The following is a 20,295-nucleotide window of genomic DNA, read 5'->3' on the forward strand; positions in this document are numbered from 1 at the left end:
AAATTGCGTGGAGAGTGCTAAAAAAGTACTAAATATAGAATTACATAGAAATATGGTCCAACACTTCTATTTCTAGATTTGTACCTAACGGAAGAGAAAGCAGAGACTAGAACAAATATGTGGAGAATCCATTCACAACTATTAATAATAATCAAAAGATAGAAATATGCAAAACCATGCATTGAAAAGGAAGAACATTTTACTATATTTTACAGATGAATCTTGATTACAGTAAACTAAAAATACAGCAGTCATAAAGGAAGAGCTAGGGTATGTTTTCCCTTCCAGAGCTTCCAAGGATCAACAAACCCTTAGAGCCAAAAAGCACGATGGTTCCAGAGAATGGAGTAGAGAGGAACAGGAGCTGAATGTTTAATGATTATACATGGAAGATGAAAATTGCTCTAGATGGGTAGAATGAAGAGAGAACTGTACCCTAAACAATGGTTATGTAGCCACACAGGATGGGACACACCTATACTCCCTGATCTTGGGAAACTCAAGAAGGATTTCTAGCCAACCTGGATGTATGGAAAGATCTATCATAAAAACTAATGTGGAGGGGCTGGGAGTTTGGCATAGTTGTAGAGCGCTTGTATGAAGACGAAGGTTCACTTCCGCAGTACCACATACACAGAAAAAACCAAAAGTAGTGCTGTGGCTCAAGTAGAAGATCACTAGGCTTGAGGAAAGCTGAAGGACAGTGCTCAGACCGAGTTACAGCAAAAGGGCTTGTTTAAAAAAAAACCAGAAAGCTGAGCATGATGGGGTGGTGGCTCACATCTATAATAATAGCTACTCAGGAGGCTGAGATCTGAGGATCAAGGTTTAAAGCCATCCTAGCACAAAAAGACCTGAGACTCTTATCTCCAAATTACCTTTAGAAAATGGGAAGTGGGGCTTGGCTCCAGGGTAAGGTGGTAGCCTGGAGCTGAAGAGCTCAGGGATAGTGCCCAGGCTGAGTTCAAGATCTATGACCCACAAAAAAACAAAAAACAAAAAACAAAATATAATATGGAAAAATTTGGATTCTGTGAATTTTATCAGGCATGTAAATGTTTTTTTTGCTGTAGAAATAACAAATTGTTTGGAAACATTTTAAAAGTTTTTACCTAGAAATTTACACTACAAATGGAAATAATAACAAACACAAAATATGCAAAAGATAGAAATTATCACAATATCGGTATCCTGCTTCTGTATCTTTTCACTGACTCCTGTTCAAATGAGTCACATATTCTGAATCATTTCTCCCAGTCGATATATGCCACACATGTTGGCTTGTACTGAACTTCTTGGGAAATCAAAAGCAAATACTAAGCAAATGTGTGTTAGATTTTGTCAACAGTGATATTTCAAATATAAATCCCTACTCATTGCATTATTTAATATCAATGCCGGAATCTAACTTACACTGGCAGAATCTTCAATCTTTTGTGAATCTTCAAAAGGGTGTGTAAATATTTAGGATCGTTATGTCTTCCTGGAGGAAAGATCCCTTTAGTAGTATGTAGTAACCTTCTTTGTCTTTTCTTACTAATTTTAGTTTGAAGTCTATTTTATCTGATATGAGGATGGCAACTCCAGCCTGTTTATGGGGGCAGTTAGCTTGATAGAGTTTATTCCAACCTCTCCCTTCCAAAAGATGATTGTTTTTGGGCAAGATGTGTCTCTTGAAGACAGCAGAACGATGGCTCTTCCTTTTTGATCCAACTAGACAGCCTATGCCGTTTGATTTGGAGAGTTAAGTCCATTGATATTGAGAGTTAGGATTGAGAGATATTTATTAGTTCCTACCATTTTTAAAAGCTTTTAGTAGGGCCTGTGTCTTGACAGTTCTTGTGGTACTTAGATGGTATGCTGTTTAGGTGCAATTTCTTTCCCTATATTGCATTTATTTTGGTTTTCTATGTATAGAGCATCTTTGAGAATTCTCTGTAGTGTTGGTTTTGTTTCGACATATTGTTGCAGCTTTTCCCTGGAATGGAATGTTTTTATTGTTTCCTCAGTTATGAATGAGAGCTTAGCTGGCGACAGTATTCTTGGTTGGTAGTTATTTGATTTAAGGGCATGACATATATCCTTCTAGGCACTTCGTGCTTGCATGGTCTCTCTAAGAAATCTGGGGGTTATTCTGATTGGTTTGCCTTTATAGGTTACTGATCCCTTTTCCCTGGCTGCCTTTAGGATCTTTTCTTTCGTTTCTATTGATCCAGTTCTGATCACAATGTGGCGGTGGGATGTTCTTTTCTGTCAGGTCTGTTTGGGGTTCTAAAAGCTTCTCGTATTTGGAAGGGCCTGCCCTTCTGGATATTTGGGAAATTCTCTGAGATGATTCCCTGAAGTATATTTCCAATACCATTGACCTCTTTCTCCACGCCCTCCTCAATACCAACTAGCCTTAAATTAGGCTTCCTAATTGTATCTTGGACCTCCTGAAGCGCTCTCTCATATATCCTAGATTTGGATTGACTCATTTTCTGTTTTTTCTCTATAATAACTAAATTATCTTCAGCCCCGGAAATTCTCTCCTCTGCATTGTCTAACCTGCGATCAAAGCTATCTACTTTATTTTTCATCTCCCTTGCTTGTAATTGATCATTTTTGATGCCTTGCATGTCTTGTTTAAGATCATGTATGGATTTCTTTATCTCCTTGATTTCCTTTTGAATGGTTAGCTCAGTAGCTTTATTTTCTTCGGACATTTGCTGGAATTTGCTCACGTTTTTATTTGTGGATTCTATGAATTCATCGATCTTTCTTTGAAAAACCTTTATTACGGCCTCCTGTATGGCCTCGTCTTTTTCACTTATCACCTTGTTTATGCTTTCCTCTTGTTCAGCTATGGCTTCCTCCATTATCTCTTTCTTTATATTTTCACATTTTTCATTAATGATGTTTATCAATTGCATTTGTGTAGCACCTGGAAGACTCTCCTCTAGGTTTGCCAGTGACTGTTCCATTGTCTGTTTACATTGGGTGGGTGATGTTGTTTCTTGATTTGACATTTTTGTTGAGTTTCTTGTTCTGCCCATTTGAAAATGGGAGCAAGATTACTATTAAATACGATTATAGTTTTTCAGATATAACCAACCTAGACCTCTGTAGCTGGCAGACACTAGATGTTCACAAGTTTTGATTGGTATTATCACTCTTTCTTTTTGTGCACTTACAGATCAGTCTAATACAACCACTGATAAGCGATTTATACCCAAAACAAGAAGGCTCTCAATCCAATCTCTATTGTCTTTAAGTCCCTCTGAGCCTAGAGAATAATTAACCACCTACATATACATATTGCTCAACAGCCATCAAGTGTAGATCCGTGCAGTATAAGGGTTGAAAGATGAGCAGAGGTCCAGAGATAGAAAAAAAGAATGAAAGAGTTCAGAGGAGATACAAGAGGATTAACGTAGGAGTGTAAGAATATTGTAGTCATGAAGAAAAGGTATAGCATAAGGATAACTGACCTAAGTTGGTAAGTAGGTAGCATATTTGAGTACAAAGTTTGGAAAGTATTAGAATAAAACTTATGTGTTGCTGCACGACTAGCTCTTAGCCCAACCAGTGGCCTCACAGTGGACCCTGGTATGGATCTGTTTTTCTTGTCTACGTTGAGGGAAAGGGGTATTTCACAAGATGCAGAAGCGAAGATTTCAGAAGCAAATGCTGTGAGTGATTTAGCTCGTAAAAAGCATTTTTATTTTCTTTTATCTTTCTGCGAGTCTTGGGGCTTGAATTCAGGGCCTGAGCACTGTCCTCGGGTTTTCTCAATTCTAGCCCTCTGCCAGTAGAGAAACAGTGCCACGTTTAGATTTCTATCTATGTGATACTGAGCAATCAAACCCAGATCTTCATGGATGAGAGGCAAGCACTCTACCACTATGCCAAACTCTCAACTCTGACATAGAATTATAAAGTCATCATCATCATATCAAAATATCCTTTCTCCTACAAAGAATGAACACTTATCTATGTGTGTAATGCTTTGTTTTAAATTTCACTAATTCTTCTGTGTTTTTCCCTCTTGCATTTTTTACACATGACAGCAAAGCTAATCATCAGGACAAAATTCATTAGGAGACAGAAACCTAATAATATCGAAGTAGATTGACGTCAAAAATATGTGGAAGATGCCCTGTGTGTTTGACCTAGTGATAGAGTCCTTGGCTACCACGCAAATAGCCTCAGGTTTGATTCCTCATTACCACATACATAGAAAACGCTGCAAGTGGTGCTGTGGCTCGGTGGGACAGCTAAAGCCTAAAGAAAGCCCAAGAACAATGTTCACACTCTGAGGTCAAGTCCCAAGACTAGCAAAAACAAAAAAAAATTCGACAAGGGGCAAAATGCAGGCAGAGAAGGCACTGTGAAGCAAATGTTTTGTAAAGGATGAGGGCAATATTGACCCTTAAGTTTGGATCTTACCTAAGAAAGGCTCCTTGAGCCTGAGACCAGACTGGTAGTTGGGCCTAGTGGAAGACATTGGGATTGGACAAATAAGGGGTGCTGTTTGCTACATCCACATGTATATTGTGAGATTGGAGGAGAGATTCAGCCTCCAGTATGTCTTTGGTGAGGTCTTCTGTGAGCAAGGATCTTTGGTCATTGGGCCCTGAAAGGTGAACCTGCCTCCCTCACAATGGAACAGAATATGGAACCCTGGAAACCAAGCCACTGTAACTAACAACCAACTCAAGCCAGCTCACTTGGCCTGTGCCTCAGGAGGAAGAAAGATGTTGCTGTGCTGTTGCCAAAGGTCTGGAAACTCGAGTCTCAGGCATGGAAGTTGTGGATGTCTTCCTCGAAGATGTACATGCTAGATCATTGCCAAGTCACAAATCCAGTATAACAGGCCTTTCTCTAAGAAGAAGGCCAGGAAAATCCAGGGCAAGCAGATGAGGTATATTTCTATATTTGACCCCATCATCCTCCCCACACACGACAACTTTCTTTTTTTAATTTTTTTATAGTAATTATTTAAAGGGTTACATGATATTTGCCAGATAGAAGGTGCATTAATTGACATACATTGATACCCTTTCACATGTGTTGGTACCCATTTCCCTCCAACCCCACACCCCCCACCCATCTTGGTTTTCCCCCCTTCCCTATCAAATTTCAAATATCCAAATACAAATAAATTCAATATATCAGATAACAAAGTGAGATACTATACAAATATGGGATAACCAAGGGACAGCAAAGGAGATGAGAGACAACATAGTACATTAAGGAAAACAATCATTCATTATATGGCTTTTGTTTCAATATCCTGGAGGTCCTTTCAATTAGCTTCACATTGTATGGCCTTATATATGGCCTTTGCTCTATTGCAAATCTCTGCTAGTAGAGCCCAAGGTTTCTACTGATTATGACGAATGACGGAATCCACTGAGCCTAAGTTCCTTTGAGTCTGGCTTACTTCACTTAATATGATTTGTTCTAAGTCTTTCCATTTTCTAACAAATGGGGCCATGTCATTCTTTCTGACAGCAGCAAAGAATTCCATTGTGTACAAATACAACAACTTGTTGATCCACTCATCAACTGAGGGACATCTGGGTTGGTTCCATATCTTTGCTATGGTGAATAGTGCTGCAATGAACACTGTTGTGCTAGTGGGTTTAGTATGCCCTTGTTTCTGGATTGTTGGGTAATTGCCAAGTAGTGGAATTGCTGGGTCATAGGGGAGTTCTATGTTTAGCCTTTTGAGGCACTGCCACACTGCTTTCCATAGTGGTTGAACGAGTTTGCACTCCCACCAACAGTGTAGTAGTGTTCCCTCCTGGCCACATCCCCTCCAGCATCTGTTGTCATTCGTTTTCTTGATACTGGCCATTCTAACTGGAGTGAGGTGGAATCTTAGAGTTGTTTTGATTTGCATTTCTTTTATGAACAGAGATGTGCAGCATTTCTTCATGTGTCTATAGTCCATTTTTGTTTCTTCTTCAGAGAAGACTCTCTTTAAGTCTTTGTCCCATTTTTTAATGGGATGGGTGTTACTTTGGAGGTTAGTTTTGGAGTGATTCAATTTTTTGAGTTGTTGATATATTTTAGATATGAGGCCTTTGTCCGTTGTTTGGGTGGTGAAGATCTTCTCCCACTCTGTAGGCTTCCTGATTAGTTTACTAGCTATATCCGTTGCCATACAAAAGCTCTGCAGTTTAATGCAGTCCCACTTATCCAGCTTTTCTCTGATGTGTTGTGATTCTTGGTCCTTATTAAGAAAGTTTTGACCTGTGCCAAGGAGGCCTAGTGTATCTCTTCTTCCTTCCTGTAAACTTTTCAGTGTGTCAGCTTTTACCTCCAGGTCTTTGATCCATTTGGAGTTAATTCTAGTGCAAGGTGACAAAGAAGGATCCAACTTTAGTTTTCTGAAGTTGTTTGACCAGTTCTGCCAGCACAACTTGTTGAAGAGGCTATCTTTCTTCCATTCTATTTTTTTTAGCTCCCTGGTCAAAGATTAGGTGGCCATAGGTCTGTGGTTTAATATCTGGGTCCGCAGTTCTACTCCATTGGACTTCAGGCCTGTTCTTGTGCCAGTACCAAGCTGTTTTGAGAATTATAGCTCTGTAATAGAGTCTTAAGTTTGGAATTGAAATTCCTCCAGCGCTGTTCTTTCTGCTAAGAAGTGTTCTTGCTATACGGGGTCTTTTATTATTCCATATGAAATTTTGAATTGCCTCTTCTATTTCTTTAAAGAATGACATTGGGATGTTGATTGGTATTACATTGAATTTGTAGATAGCCATAGGCAAGACTGTCATTTTCACAATGTTGATTCTTCTAATCCAGGAGCATGGGAGGTTTTTCCATTTCCTTAGTTCTGCTTTAATTTCCTTTTTTATGGTTTTAAAGTTTTTATCTAAACGGTCCTTTACATTCTTAGTTAAGCTAATTCCTAGGTACTTTATTTTCTTTGAGGCTATTGTGAAAGGAGTTTATTTCCTGATTATTGCCTCGTTCCTCTCACTGTTGGCGTAAAGGAAGGCAGTTGATTTGTGAGGGTTGATTTTATGGCCTGCTACTCTTCCAAAGCTTTGAATCAGCTCAAGGAGCTTGGGAGTAGAGTCTATAGGATGCTTTAAATACAGAATCATGTCATCTGCAAAGAGGAATAGTTTTATTTCCTCTTTCCCTACTTGGATCCCCTTTATGCTTGCTTCTTGCCTTATTGCACTGCCTAGGAATTCTAGGACTATGTTAAAAAGGAGTGGAGAGAGTGGGCATCCTTGTCTCGTTCCGGAGGATTATAGAGGGAATGGCTTTAGATTTTCACCATTAAGTATAATACTGGCAGTGGGTTTCTCATACGCAGCCTTTATTACATTGAGAAATGTTCCATGGAGTCCTAGTTTCTCCACATCTTTTAACATAAAGGGGTTTTGGATCTTGTCAAATGCCTTTTCCGCATCTATTGAGACAATCATGTGATTTTTGTCCCTGCTCCTGTTGATGTGTTGAATTATATTATTTGATTTGTGTATGTTGAACCAGCTTTGCCTCCCTGTGATGAATCCAGTTTGATCATAGTGTATAATTTTTTTGGTGAGTTGTTGTAGACGGTTGGCCAGTATTTTGTTGAGAAGTTTTGCCTCGATGTTCATCAAAGAAATGGGTCTATAGTTCTCTTTCTTTGATGAATCTCTGTCTGGTTTGGGGATGAAGGATATACTGGCTTCACAGAATGAGTTTGGTAAAGAACCTTCATTTTCAATTTCGTTGAAGAGGTTGAGGTGTATTGGTGTGAGATCTGCTTTGAAGACCTTATAGAATTCAGCTGTGAATCCATCTGGCCCTGGGCTCTTTTTAGGTGGAAGTTGTCTAATTTCCATTTCTATTTCAGAGCTTGAAATAGGCCAGTTGAGTTGGGTTAGCTCTTCTTGGTTCAGTGTGGGTATGTTAATATTGTCTAGAAATTCATCCATTTCTTCTAGATTCTCAAATTTGTTGGCGTAAAGGTTTGAGAAGTATTCCCTCATGATATTGTGGATCTTGGTAATTTCTGTCGTGATATTACCATTTTCATCTGCGATTTTGTTTATTTCGATATGCTCTCTTCTTTTTTGGTAAGATTTGCTAAGGGCTTGTCAATTTTGTTAATTCTTTCAAAGAACCAACTCCTTGTTTTGTTGATTCTTTCTATAGTTTTTTTTATTCCAAATCATTTAATTCTGCTTTGATTTTAATAATTTGCTTTCTCCTAATGGGTTTAGGGTTGGTTTGTTGCTCTTTTTCCAGGAGGTTAAGGTGAGACATTAACTAGTTGGTTTGCCATTTTTCCAACTTGCTTTTGTAGGCACTCAGCGCTATAAATTTTCCTCTGAGTACTGCCTTTGTTGTGTCCCTAAGGAGTTGATATTTGTGTGCTCCTTATTGTTAAATTTCATAAACAGTTGGATATCTGTTCTGATCTCTTCGATTACCCATTGTTTTTGATTCAACAATGTGTTGTTCAGTCTCCATGAGTTACAGGGTTTTCTTTGGTGGAGATGTGTGTTCAGCTCCAATTTGATGCCTTTATGGTCTGAGAGTGTGCATGGAATAATTTCAGTGTTTCTGAATCTGTCCAGGTTTGCTTTATGGCCAAAGATGTGGTCTATTTTGGAAAATGTTCCATGTGCTGCTGAGAAAAATGTATATTGTGTTGTTACTGGGTGGAATATTCTGCAGATGTCTGTTACATCTAGTCAGTCTATATAGTTGTTCAATTCTAAGGTTTCTCTTTAGAGTTTTTGCCTTGTTGATCTGTCCATAGGTGAGAGTGGTGTGTTAAACTCACCAACAATCACTGTATTTCGATCTATGTATGGTTTCAGTGTAAGTAAATTTGGCTTGATGAAGTTTGGAGCTCCGGGATTGGGTGGGTAAATATTTAGGATCGTTATGTCTTCCTGGAGGAAAGATCCCTTTAGTAGTATGTAGTAACCTTCTATGTCTTTTCTTACTAATTTTAGTTTGAAGTCTATTGTATCTGATATGAGGATGGCAACTCCAGCCTGTTTATGGGGGCAGTTAGTGATAGAATTTATTCCAACCTCTCACTTTCAAAAGATGATTGTTTTTGGGTAAGATGTGTCTCTTGAAGACAGCAGAACGATGGCTCTTGCTTTTTGATCCAACTAGACAGCCTATGCCGTTTAATTGGAGAGTTAAGTCCATTGATATTGAGAGTTAGGATTGAGAGATATTTATTAGTTCCTACCATTTTTAAAAGCTTTTAGTACGGCCTGTGTCTTGACAGTTCTTGTGGTCCTTAGACCGTATGCTGTTTAGGTGCCAACTTTAGTTTTTTGCAGGTGCTTAACCAGTTCTGCCAGCCCAACTTGTTGAAGAGGCTATTTTTCTTCCATTCTATGTTTTTGGCTCCCTTATCAAAGGCCTGTTCTTGTGCCAGTACCAAGCTGTTTTGAGAATTATTGCTCTTTAATAGAGTCTAAAGTTTGGAATTGAAATTCCTCCAGCGCTGTTCTTTCTGCTAAGTGTTTTTGCTATGCGGGGTCTGTTATTATTCCATATGAAATTCTGAATTGCCTGTTCTATTTCTTTAAAGAATGACATTGGGATGTTGATGGGTATTGCACTGAATTTGTAGATAGCCCTTGGCAAGATTGTCATTTTCACAATGTTGATTCTTCCAATCCAGGAGCATGGGAGGTTTTTCCATTTCCTTAGTTCTGCTTTAATTTCCTTTTTTTGGGTTTTAAAGTTTTCATCTAAACGGTCCTTTACATTCTTAGTTAAGCTAATTCCTAGGTACTTTATTTTCTTTGAGGCTATTGTGAAAAGAGTTTCTTTCCTGATTATTGCCTCGTTCCTCTCACTCTATGCTTGCTTCTTGCCTTATTGCACTGCCTAGGAATTCTAGTACTATGTTAAAAAGGAGTGGAGAGAGTGGGCATCCTGAATGCTACCCCTTACCACTTTTATGCAAAGCTTAGGCCTGTGGCATTTTAAGCACAATTCAACGCTTTTTTTTTTGCTGGTTAATTAGAGGTAAAAATCTTATGGAATTTATTGCAGGGCTGATTTTGAACTGGAATCCTCAGGTTTCAGCTTATCTTGAGTAGCTAGGATTACAGTACTTTTACAACCTGTATGCTCATACACATCGCTTCTGATCCAAACACTCATTGTTCAATTTAACTAACAAGATGTGAGGAAAGATGATTGACTGTAATTTACTAGATGGGCTTCTAGTTAGTATATATTTCCACTTCCACTCTGAAGCCAGGGAAATGTTTCTGGTACATGTTTCAACTATCTCCCAAAGAGGAAATAATGTGTGAGTACGTTTGATAGTATTTCAGATAGGAGATGGACTTTGGTGTTTGGAACCTGTTGGGCAGAGTGTATCAGCTGGGCTGTGATAACAGAGATGATGTTCCAGACAGGAATATTTTCATCCCAGACAGACTTAATCCAGATCCTTGGATTTCAGGCCTTGAGTAGATAGAATTACAAGTGTGAGCTGCCACCACCACCTGGTTCATTTTGGAAACCTTAATTGCTTCTCATTTGTTCCTTTCCTTTTTTGGAAGATTGATCTAAGCTGGCTGATTGTGCATCACAATGAAGTGATTGGCCTCAGAAATTGCAAATATTTGTTTCATCAGCACGGAATGAATGAAAGTTGATCTAAACCCAATAGTATTTTCCTTCTGATAAATAGGGAACTTACTTATATCATTTTTCCTTGCCTTTGCTTTCCCAAAGCAAGCAACATGTTTCCTAAAAGCTATACTTCATGAGAATATTATAATTAGAAGCTGTCTTCTGCACACTTCAGAATAGTCCTTGCATTTATATACTTATATTACAACATTAGGTAGAAGAATGGTGACTGTTAGTTTCATAACTATTTCATATGTGTTACTCTTTAAGGCTCATTAACTCAAGAAGGGATTAAAGACATTTAGATAATAGTAGATCATAGCTGCTGCTGATTTGATGTGTGTGCAGATGATACACAGATTTATTAGGATTACTGAAAAGTTTTCTTCAAATTTTCAGTAGTATACTGCTATGCTAACGGGAAGGTGATAGTAATGATGCTGAAATTCTATGAATCAGCTATGAAGCAGAATTTCAGGGGAGAGTATTTGCTAGGGACTTAATTTCTAAGATGCATATCAAGAATATTGAACTATAACACCAAAAGATAGAGGACTAAGCGTCAAATTTTGTTTGTTTTATGCAAGTCTTGGGACTTGAACCCTGGGCCTGGGAACTGTCCTTAAATGGTTTTTTTTTTTGCTTCAGGCTAGTGTTCTACCACTTGATCCACAGCTCCACCTCCAGATTTTTGGTAATGAACTGTAAATCAGAATATCATGCAATTTGTTTGGGCTGGATTCAAACCTGATTCTGTGTAGATAGGATTCCAAGTGTGAGCGCACAGAGCCTGGCTAGTATCATTCATCCTTCAAGTCATGGGACTGCAATTCTGCACCTGGGTCTTGTCACTGAGCTTTTCAGCTCAAGACTACTGCCCTATCCCTTGAGCCATAGGGCCACTTCTGGGTTTCTGGTGGTTAATTGTAGATAAGAGTCACATGGACTTCAGTGCCCAGGCTGACTTTGAACTGCTATCCTTGGATCCCAGCCTCTTGAGTAGCTACATTTACAAGTGTGAGCCACCATACCCGGCTAAATTATTTTTTAAGTTAATTTTTTTTGTTAAGTCAATATATAGTTGGCATACGGTTACATAAGTAATGAACACATTTCTTAAGAAAATTGTTATCCCCTCCCTCCTTTTTCCCTGTTTTCCTACCCTCAGCCCCCTCTCTACCCAGATTGTTCAGTTCATTTCCGTTTAGTGTCTTCCAAGTAGCACTGTTCAATTGGTTCACCCTTTTTCCTTTGTTTGTTTTTTTTACCATTTTATTATACCCTCTCCATTCCCCAAATCACATAAACCTATGTACAAGACACAGGGTACCCGAATTCAACACAGTGACTACAGAGAATAAAACTAAAGGGAAAAAGAAGAAAAGAGGTAAAAAGCAAAGAAAATGAAAGAACATCATACATTACCTTAGAAGCAACAACACTGAAAAAACAAAACATAAAACCTTGGGCTGAAAATGAAGCTTGCCTAGCATGTATGAAACCCTGGATTCCATTCCTCAGCACCACATAAACAAAAACTGGAAGTGCCACTATGACTCAGCTGGTAGATTTCTAACGTTCAGCACAGAGTGTCTCCAAGTGACAAAAATCTGTCACATTTAAGTCAGGCTTCAAAACTTTGCTAGGAACCAGTTACGTGATTTGGAATAAAGTCCAATTTTCAAGAAATCAATAGCCAGGCGCTGGAGGGTCATAATTGTCATTCTACTAGCCAGGGAGAAGGTGATTCAAAGCCTTTGCAAGCAAAAAAACGAAAAAAAAAAACCTGTAAGATTCTACTCTCCACTTATCCACCCAAAAACTAAGTGGAGTTGTGGCTAAAACTGGTACAGCATTAGCCTTGAGGAAAAAGAACTAAGAGACCTTGCCCAGGTCCAAAGTTCAAGCTCCCCACCAAGAAAGAAAAAAAAAGGAGTCCAGATACCTTATTTTAAAAAGTATATCTGGATATTTTAGTAGATTTTTCTGATCTTTCCTCATTCATCTCATGGAACCACATAATTTTGATCCTGATCTGACTAAGAGCCTGCATTGTGCTTAATAAATTCATTCCACATATTCCAGTAGAATCTGGACAGCTAACAGCCACTTACCAATGCTTTATTCTACATTTAGGCCAGTATGTCTTCATACCATCTACACAGTCAGCTATATCATCTTTCCAGAAGTATCATTGAGTGTAGAACACTCAGAACTAAAATAATTGCATAAAGATGTAATAAAAACCCTTGATTCATTAAGAAAATTTCTGTACCACTTAGAGCAAGTACATTAGTGGTATTTACATCTAGCCTCTTTTTCTAAAAAAATTTATTAACATTGAATTTTACATCATATTTCAAATGTCATGTTTAACCAACAAGTATTCAAGAAGGGAATCGCTATACAATCACTGGCACATAAATTTTAGAATATAGTAAAAATTAAGCTGAGTCATTGTATGTCATAGATACAGATTAATCTATAATAAAACACATGTCTATAGAGTGTATAGTCTATCCTAGATTTTTATGTCTATGTAGTTATGTTTATATCTCCAAAATTATGTCCAGAACTTTGGGTATCAACTATTCAATCATCGCTCTACTACTGTTTGAAACTAATATCCATATATTAAGGATACCATGTACCTTTTGTTCCTTGGTCTTGACTTATCTCACTCAACAGGATTCACTCTAATATCATCCACCACCCCAAAAATGCCATTGTTATTTTTTTCTGTGCAGATGTTCTTTTTATGTATTTATTTTTATTGTAATTTATAGAAGGGTTACATTATATTCACCAGTTAGAAGGTGCATTACTTCTCAAACTTTGATACCCCATGTAACGATATGGTCCCCATTTCCCTTCCCCTACCCCCACTCATGTTCATTTCCCCACTTCCCTATCCAATTTCAAATAACCAATTAGGCACATATGAAATATATCAGAAAACAAGGTGAAATATTGTAACAATATGATATAACCAAGGGATAGCCAAAGAGATAAAAGATCACATAGTTCATTAAGGACAACAGTCACTCATTATATGAGTTTTGTTTCTTTATCTTGGAGGACCTTACATTTAGTGTCATACTGTTTGTCACGATGTCTCTAGATTTTGTTCTATTGCAAATCTCTGGTTGCAGAGTCCAAGGTTTCTACTGAATTTGACAAATGAGGCAGACTCTTGGGCCTATGTTCCTTTGAGTTTGGCTTACTTCACTTAATATGATTTTTTTCCTTTTCATCCACTTCCCCGAGAATGCCATTATTTTATCTTGTCGGTTGGCTATGTATCATTCCATTGTGTGTGTGTGTGTGTGTGTGTGTGTGTGTGTGTGTGCGTGTGTGTGTGTGCGTGTATCACATTTTTTGTAGTTGGGCATCTGGTTGTTTCCATCATCCAGCCTCATTTTCTACAGATATTTTTATAGTCTCTTTTTTATTTTCAGGGTAATGTATAGAGGGGTTACGATTACATTTACAGGTAGTGGACTGCATTACTTCTCACACATTTATTCCACTCCACATGTTTTTGTCCCCAGTTCCCTCTCCCCTCCCCTTCCCAATCATCTTGTTTCCCCCCTTCCCTTTCCTATTTGACATAAACAAATAAACATATATACAATATGCCAGGGAAAAAATCAGATACAGTAACAATCTGACATTAACCAAAGGGCAAAATAAGAGATGAGAAATAACATAGTAGATTAAGGACAAAAATCACACAAGATTAAGAGCAACGATGACACAAGATATAGCTCTTGTTCCCATATCCTAGAGATCCTTTCATTTAGTCTCATCCTATATGACCTTACATACCTAGATTTTTGAGTTATTGTAATCCTCTGCTAGGAGAGTCCTAGATGTGAACTAATTATTACAAATGAGGGAAACCATTGAGCTTATGTTTCTTTGGGTCTGGCTTGCTTCACTTAATATGAATTTTTCCAAGTCTTTCCATTTCCTTACAAATGGGGCGATGTCATTCCTTCTGATGGCAGCATAGCATTCCATTGTGTATAAGTACCAAATCTTCTTGATTCAGTCATCTACTGAGTGGCATCTGGGTTGGTTTCATAGCTTTGCTATGGTAAATAGTGCTGCAATGAGCATCATTGTGCTAGTGGCTTTAGTATGTCCTTTTTTCTGGACAATTGGGTAGATGCCAAGTAGTGGATTTGCTGGATCATAGGGGAGCTCTATGTTCAGTCTTTTGAGGAACCACCACACTGCTTTCCCTAGTGGTTGAATGAGTTTACACTCACACCAACAGTGTAGGTGTGATCCCCCCTGGTCACTTCCCCACCAGTATCTCTTATTAGATTTCTTGATAATGGCCATTCTCACTGGAGTCAGGTGGAATCTCAAAGTTGTTTTGATTTTCATTTCCCTTATTGCTAGAGATATGGAGCATTTCTTCATGTGTCTAAAGCCCATTTTAATATTTTCTTCAGAGAATACTCTTTTAAGTCTTTAGCCCACCTTTTAATAGGATGGTTGTTTCTTTGAAGATTTGTTTGGGAGAGATTCATTTTTTTCAGCTATAGATATATTTTAGATAACTACATATATTTTTGTAGAAAAAAGAATGGAAGTCATCATGCTGGCTCACAACTTAATTTCAGCTACTTAGGAGGCTCAGGGCTTAGGATCACAGGTCAAAGCCAACCAGGGCCCTACAGTGTGTGAGATCAAACTCTGTGAACATACAATGACTGTAAGAGGAATCTCACTGCCTGGGAATGTAGCCTAATGGTAGAGTGCTCACCTAGAATGCATGAAGACCTAGGTTCTATTCACCGGTACCGCATACTCAGAAAAAAGCTAGAAGTGGCGCTGTGTCTCAAGAGGCAGAGCACTCACCTTGGGCAAGCGAGTCCAATGAAAATGTCTAGGCCCTGAGTCCAAGCCGTAGGACTGGCAAAAAGAAAAAAAAGAGCAATCTTACTTAAGTAACAAGGAATGTACCCTATATTTATACAGACTGAAAAATTCATTAAGAAATTAGAAAATATGTATAAAGTGCATAATTTCTTTTGTGTGTTGGCACTGGGTCTTCAACTGAGTGCTTCAGCTCTATCCCTGACCTTTTCTGCTCAAGGCTAGCACTCTACCAATGCAGCCCCAAATCAACTATCTTCAATTGAGATATAAGCGATGAATATTTCATCGCTGTGTTGAAACTTTCAACACAGTCTTATTTTAGTATGAATGTTGAGATGGGAAGAGACAGAAAAAGTGAAATGTTTCCTGATCCCCATAGAGAAGAGACTCAGCAGAACCACTGTGGTCTGCAGGCTTCTTTGTGAGTTTTGTTTGCTTGTTTGATTTTTGTCAATTGTGGGGCTTGAACTCTGGGCCTGGGCACTGTCCCTGAGCTCTTCAGCTTAAGGCTAGTGCTTTAATCTGTGAGCTGCAGTGCCACTTCTGGTTTTTCTGGCAGTTAACTGGGTACTTTGGCTGGCTTTAAACTTTGATTCTCAGATCTTAGCCTCCTGAGTAGCTAAGATTATAGGTGTGAGGTACCATCACCAGGCTGCTGCTCTGTTACTATGCAGGTTCTGGATCAAGAACTTCAAGTTCTTACTTCAATTGTTTCTTCTCTTGCCTGATACTCTGCCATTTGAACGAAGCCCCAGTTCCTGGTCTTTGTTGGTTAATGAGAGATATTATGATTTTCTAATATTCAGAGCAATGATTATAAAACCCAGCATTTTACTTACTTGAATAAATTAAGAGACAGGACCTAGTGAGATGGAAAACAAAATTTTTTTTCAAGTTGCTATCCTGTTCTTATGCATAAGTCTGGCTATTTTGCTTACACACAAATATGTATTTTACCAGTTTCTACTCTATTTTTGCTTAGCTTAAAACCACCACTGCCATTTCACAGATTTTGTTGTTGTTGTTTGCGGTGCTTGAACTCTGTGCCTGGGCTGTTCCTCAGATCTTCAGTTCAATGCCAGTGCTCTACTACTTTTGATTTGGCCAGTCCTGGGCTTGAACTCAGGGACTGAGCACTGTCCTTATATTTTCTCAAGGCTAGGGCTCTACCACTTCAGCCTCAGCACCACTTCCAGCATTTTTCTATGTATGTGGTATTGAGGAATTGAACCCAGGTCTTCGTGCATGCTAGGCAAGCACTCTACCACTAGGCCAAACTCCCAGCCCAAAATTATTCATCATTACTATTAGCTATCTTCTTTTTTTTATTATTGGAGTTTTAATTTTCTTAAATATTTGTACAAAGCACAATGGATATAGAAACAGACTTGAACTCACAGAACAGAGTCCCACATAATATTACAGTTACCCTGGCACTTCTCCCGATTGACAAAACACATTTCCAGGCATCTGCTCTGTCCTTAAGCTTTGGTAGCTGACTTGTCTTTCCATGGAGGCCTGGCCTGGATTCCTGGTGATTCCATGCATTTCATAGTTCCCTGTATATCCAGTAAGGTTGTCTTCTATGGGACCAGACCTGTCTGGTTTTTGGCCCACCCAGGACCTATGTGTCTGAGGTCTCACATTCTAAGTGGAAAATAAAACACAGTATAATAAGCACTGAAGAACTGCACACCATAATATTAACAATGAGAGTTTAATAGTTAGCAAAGTAAATACAATGAATACTTGACAAGAATCATGAGAGCAAGATAAAGAGATGTCTTTTTAGGAAGGGGACAGGGAAGCTCTAAATCCAGACTGGCCTCCAAGTTGCCTTCAGACAGTAATTCTACTTCAGAGTCCTCAGAAGGGTCTCCTTCCTCATGAGAAACAGAATGTCATTCCTGAGTTAAGAGGGGGATGGATTCTGGTTTGTCGAATGGAGATTGAGTCTGTTTTAGTGAGATGGATGGGTCTGGATATTCTGTGAGGATGGATTCATTTTCCTCCAATGAATCCAGTATTGAGAGTACACTTGCTGCTTCCCATGGGGACATTTTCCATGAGCCCAGCGTGTGCCCCTTCAGCTTGCACAATAAGTGGAGTGTTACTCTGACTCAGATGGACTGACTCTGGGTGGAGTGTGAAAGGAAACGGAAGGAAATCTGGCTGCTCTTTTTCTTCCTCCATAGTATCTGCAGGTTCAACTGTGTCACACATGGGGTTCAGAGCAAAAGGTATATCCACAGGACTCTAAACCTGTTTGGTAATTTCTACAGAAGGCCCATGCTGTCTGGAGTGCAGTGATGATTCTCAGTCTCCATCAGTCACCAGCTCCATTGGTGGGTTTTTCATCCGGAGTTCAGGATAAGCTCTTCCACGATGACCCAAACCTAAGAATGGAAATAGGTACAGAGTGGACAGAGTGGACTCTGCAAGTTGAAGTGTCACTCAACTTCCATGAGGATCTAATGGAGGAACCTGTAGAACTGGAGTTTGGACTGAACACTGAGGAGGTGTAGGGTCTTTCTAATGAGTGCTTATTCCCGAGTCCTTTCAGAGGACAGACATTACCTGGCTGACACCACCCATAAAGGGCATTTTGCCAAGCTCTGTAGAAGTAAGGGCCAACCAATATCTAGACCACATGGGCTTCCTACTCACAGGCTCTGAGGCTCCCACACCAGGACTTCTACTTTTTCTTGGTCTTACTGGTCGCACATTCCTCCAGCTGGTCAAAAAGTATGTGTTTAAAAGAGCAGGTCCAAAGCCGGCATGTGGAGCCTCATATAGAGCTTGAGTTGTGTCAGGATGTGGCAGTTCTTGAACTCGTAGAAATCACTGGGGTAGAAGTCCATTCACATCGTATAGATGGAACACATGATGCTGTGGGCACATTCGGTACAAGGAAAGTGAGAGCCTTCTCTCTCCATCCTGAGCCTTCTACCAAAGCCCCTTTCTTGCAGGACTCTAATGCTGTGGCTGTCCTGCAGAGATGTGCACTTATATGCTGGGAGGGGGGTAAGAGACACTCGAGAACAGGATGACTTTTACACCCCACTTCCAGAAGCTCCTGAAAGAGGCCTCTATGCGTCTGTCCAAAGTAAATGCACCTTAAATTAACTAAGTAAATGCTCTAAATAAATCAATAAGTGAATGCTCTAAATAAAGAACTAAATGCTCATTCCTCTAATCTTAGCCACCCAGCAGGCCGAGCTCTGAAGATCACAGTGGAAAGCCAGTCTCGTCAGTAAAAGTCTAAAGGCACTTGTCTTCAATTAGGCAGCAAAAAGCCAGAACTTGACCTATGACTCAAATGGTACAGTGCTAATTTTTGAACACCAAAGGAATGGCATTTAGACCTGGGTTCAGGTTCAATTGGCAGCACTGGACCACACACCAAAATGTAAATGCTTTCAGGTTCTAACAGGCAAAGCTATCACAATCCCTCCCTGATGGCTCAAAAGTGATTCAGCCCCCAGCTTTTCCTCTGACTCCAGTATTTCACAGGCCTCCGCCATTAGTACTGACACCTCATTTCTTACTGGGAAATGGGATTTCCTAGGATGTCACCTAGGTGAGGGCTGCAGTTGGGAGCCACTTACTCATGCCTGAAATCCAACTTCTCAGTAAGCACACTGTTGAGACTCCAGTAGCTTGTGAGGGAAATGAAATGGCATGGTGTCCCAGTCATAATAAAGTAGTTTGTGCACTTGTATCATACTTAGCTCCCCTGTGAACACCCCAGTGAACCAAACAGGCTCAGAGAGGAGCCAAGTATTCCAAGACTTGGCCAGGATGGGTGAACAAACCTGGGTTTGGAGGGGGAACACTCACTTTTTCAAGAGAATTTCCAGCAACTACTACATTGTCCTCCACTATTTGAAATTGTGCAGGAAGTTTCCCACATAAAAGAGATCACCATTCTGGTAGGCAGGGATCAGCTTTGTCAGCAGCATCTCCAACAGGCCTTCCTCCAGGATCCATAGGTTACAAGGCTCATTCAGAGTCTGAGCTGACTTACCATCACACTATGTTGGCAAAACAGTGGATATTTCAAACGTAGGAATGGGACCACACTTCACATAGAGGAATTGGAATAGAGTAGATTGGAAATGACACACTCTAATCTCAGTAGAGTCACTTGAAAGCACACAAGAAGGTTGTAGTGTGTGGGCAGGATGATGGGTTCAAATAGGTTTCCTCTCAATATACCTCATCTGAGTTGCCCTGGAGTTTCCTGGCATTCTTCCTAGAGAAATGCCTGATATACGGGAATTTTGGCTTGGCACTGATCCAGCATCTACTTCTTCAAGTGAGACATCCATATCTCTCATGCCTGAGATTCGAGCCTCCTGACCTTTGGCAACAGCACAGCAACATCTTTCTGGTTCCTGAGCCACAGGCCAAGGGAGCTGGCTTGAGCTGGTTGTCACATACAGTGGCTTAGTTACTAGGGTTCCATATTCTGTTCCATTGTGAGGGAGGTAGGGGAACCTTTCAAGGCCCAATGACCAAAGCTCCTTGCTCACAGAAGACCCCCCCAAAGACATACTGGAGGCTGAATCTCCCTTCCCACCTCACATATGGATGTAGTAAACAGAACACCTTTTAATTCAAATCCCAAGTCATTAACTAGGCGTAAGTGCTAGCCTGGTCTCAGGCTCAAGGAGCCTTTCTTAGGTAAGATCCAAACTTAACTGTCACTATTCCCCTTACCCTTCACAAGACATTTTGCTTCACAGTGCCTTCTCAACTTGCATTTTGCCTCTTGCACAATTT

The 20,295-nt window shown here is 39.6% G+C and overlaps 1 long non-coding RNA gene across 1 annotated transcript in view; it reads right to left on the bottom strand.

Moving 5' to 3' along the window:
* The window catches only part of LOC150039693 (uncharacterized), a 124,012-nt gene extending 104,113 nt beyond the window's left edge, over positions 1 to 19,899 (bottom strand). Inside the window, exon 1 of the long non-coding RNA XR_016534264.1 lies at positions 19,874 to 19,899. This is a non-coding gene — a long non-coding RNA (uncharacterized LOC150039693). The remainder of the gene's footprint in view (positions 1 to 19,873) is intronic.
* Between the last annotated feature and the right edge of the window lie 396 nt (positions 19,900 to 20,295).

The sequence above is a fragment of the Megascapheus bottae genome, unplaced genomic scaffold (assembly GCF_031878675.1).
Source record: "Megascapheus bottae isolate mThoBot1 unplaced genomic scaffold, mThoBot2.hap1 HAP1_SCAFFOLD_102, whole genome shotgun sequence".
In the NCBI taxonomy this organism is placed as follows: Eukaryota; Metazoa; Chordata; class Mammalia; order Rodentia; family Geomyidae; genus Megascapheus; species Megascapheus bottae.